Source organism: Nilaparvata lugens, chromosome 5 (genome assembly GCF_014356525.2).
Source record: "Nilaparvata lugens isolate BPH chromosome 5, ASM1435652v1, whole genome shotgun sequence".
NCBI lineage: Eukaryota > Metazoa > Arthropoda > Insecta > Hemiptera > Delphacidae > Nilaparvata > Nilaparvata lugens.
The window spans coordinates 12,238,496-12,241,682 of NC_052508.1; positions in this window are offsets into that span (position 1 = coordinate 12,238,496).

Consider the following 3,187-nt stretch of genomic DNA (forward strand, 5'->3'; position numbering starts at 1 on the left):
GTTGACCAACAATGCAATAAAATAATTTGTAAATTTAATAAAACGTTTTCCATGGAACCGTTCTTTATGATCAGTTTTATTATATAATTATTTGAAGATCAAAATAATCCATGCAAAATATAATTACAATTATTGATGGAATCCAACATTTTGTTCTAGTTTTCAAAGAAATAAATCACCCCAGCTGATTCCAGCAGAAGGCTCCCAATAAAACATAACCTTGAAAAAGTAAAAAAACTGCAGGTTACATAACCTAAAACTTAAAAAACTGAACTTATAATGAGTGAAAAAATAACATAAAAAACTATTTGAAACAGTCACGTCAAGTATGGAAATAGAAAAACGATATAGCGTGATAAATCAAAACGTTTTATTTAAAAAAGTGCGTTTTTAAAGCATTAACTTTAGAATAGGCTACTATATGCCGGTACTGTGTAGGCTACTACTGTGTAGACGATTTTATTAGCCAGTGATTTCATTTCTTGAGGGTTCCTATATTGTTATTTTGGTTATCTTTAGATAAACAATTTTATGACATTGATTTTCAATATAAACTTAAATCAACAAATAACAGCAAAAACTCAAAATTAATACTCACATACCTTCCAAATCGAATAGCTTTGGTTCATGAGAATTGAATAATGCAATGGTAAGAAGTCTCAATTTAAAAGTTAATCAGCATAGTACCCACTTCTAACAGTAGGCCAGCAAATTGGAGCTGTGACTACCTCAGTGTCTATGACGTTTTTACTAAATACAGTTGTGTGGCCTGTTGTTATCAGTAGGTACCAAGGTACCTTATACCTTCTTCTTCATCCATTACCCACACTTGTGAAATCGATGGTGTCCTTTCACAATGAAAGTCAGAAACAACAAAAACACTAATTTATCAAGAAGGCAGCGATCAAGATAAAGCACACTTAGTTAACATCTAAGGCCTTGCTCTTTGACTTACTGGGAAGTTAGCCAGATATTGAGACAGGTCATCGACTTTTTTTCCTTTACATCATAATAAGCCATGGATCTCAAAAAACCGGTCACAACCCTCTCGAACTTGCTGGTATCCAACTGCTTCACTCCTGCAGGTAGCCTGTTGAAGTAGCGGAGAGCTGCACTCCTGTAGCATACCCGCGATCTCTGGAGGCGCACCCTGGGTATGTCAAACAGCACTCAATGCCTGGTGTTATGGTGATTTACATCAGTCCGAGTCAACAAATTTTGTTGATTCTTCTTGATATACATGAGGCAGAAAAGAAGGAAGTGGCTGACCACTGTTAGGATACCCAGCCTAACAGAAATGGGCTTGCAATGTGCAGATGAAATCGTGCTCTGTGAACCTACCAAAGATCAGTTGGAAGAAAGGCTGGAAAGCTGGAGGAAGACTTTGGAGGAAAGGGGACTGAAAATTAGCCGATCAAAAACAGAGTACATGGTATAGGGAAACAATGCATGGGCTACCCTTACAGCTTGAAGGAAACCAACTCCAACCAGTTGCAAGTTTTAAGTACCTGGGTTCAAGTGTACAGAGAGATGGAGGGCTTGATGTAGAAATACAGCATAGAATAAATTGCGGAAGGATGAACTGGAAAAAAATGAGTGGTGTTCTTTGTGATAAGAGAGTGAATTGTCAAATGAAGGGAAAAGTGTATAGATCAGTTGTGAGGCCAGCTATGCTGTATGGAACAGAAACATGGCCCATTTCAAAGAAACAGGAACGAAAGATGGAAGTGACTGATGAGAATGTTAAGATGGATGTGTGGTGTTACAAGAACAGATAAAATAAGAAATGAATTGATCAGAGGCACTGTAAAAGTTGGACCACTGGGAAAGAAAATGCAGGAGACAAGGATGAGGTGGTTTGGGCATGTACAGCGATGGGAGGAGGATTATGTTGGACGAAGAGTGCAGGATTTCGTTTTGGATGGTGTGAGTGGACGAGGTAGACTTAGGATGAGGTGGGGAGATAGAATAGCGACTGACTTGCGGGAGAGTGGTTGGAGGAGAGAGGGAGCATTGGATAGGGCTTTGTGGAGAAGCAGACTAAGAGAAAGGAATACCGACCCCATTCAAATGGGATAAGGCACAGCTAAAAAAGAAGAAGAAGAATGTGCATGATGTTCGCTTGCAGTTATAATCCTAGCAGCCCGTTTTTGCAGCTTAAGTATGTCCACAACATTGGCTGAAGGTACCTAGAATACATGTATTCTAGGTTTATGGGCCACTTTTTTCAAAACTTGATCGAAAAGTATAGGTCTACTCATTATCAGGAGAATAGTATGGTAGCAAAATAGAGTCATTCGAAAAGGCACAATGATTCTATAAATAATGATATTATATCTATGAATATATGGGGAAACATGACACAAAATCAAACAACTCTGTTAATAATTCACAATAGGTACTTTTATTAATAAACAATAATATTTGTCCTCCTCAGACAAAAACTAAAAATTTCACTTGAATTGGCAATATTGGAAATAAAATTTATAAGAATAATAAATATAATAAGGACATGATAATTTAATCAATTTAATACAATGATGGTTTACAAAAATTAACATAATCGATTCACAATAATATTTGGCCAGCTTGTAGTCACCGTAGGATACTACATGATATTAACTACTTATTTACAATTGACAAGGACATAAGACATTACTTTTCATAGTAAAATTAAAAAAATATCAAAAAGAGCTTCTATTATGGAAATATTGTAAAACATCACAGAGATAACTAATATTGTAGTGGTGACACTATTTAAGTTATATGATGTTCAATACTTCAATCCCTAGAAAAATCAAATTTCATATTTCTTAGCTTTCAATCTGTTGGAGCAACAAAAATAAATTACTTAATTGCACTATAGGTATTAAATAAAATATTAACTACCTATTCAATTGAGAAATAATGACAACTTTATTAAGCAATTTGTATTTAGGATACCAGTATCCCTGAATTTAAACATAAATTTCAACTTCCAAATGTAGGGTCTATACAAAAATAGGGTCATGAATTATTATAACAAAAATTCAATTACTCAGGCCCGGTTGCACAAAAGCCGGTTAAATTTTGTTCTGACAATAAATGAATCTTGAATCTTTAACCGTGATTAATTTTATAAGAACCAATCAGAGAAGGCTTTATTGGAAAGACGGCTACTCTGATTGGTTCTCGTGGAATTAATTAC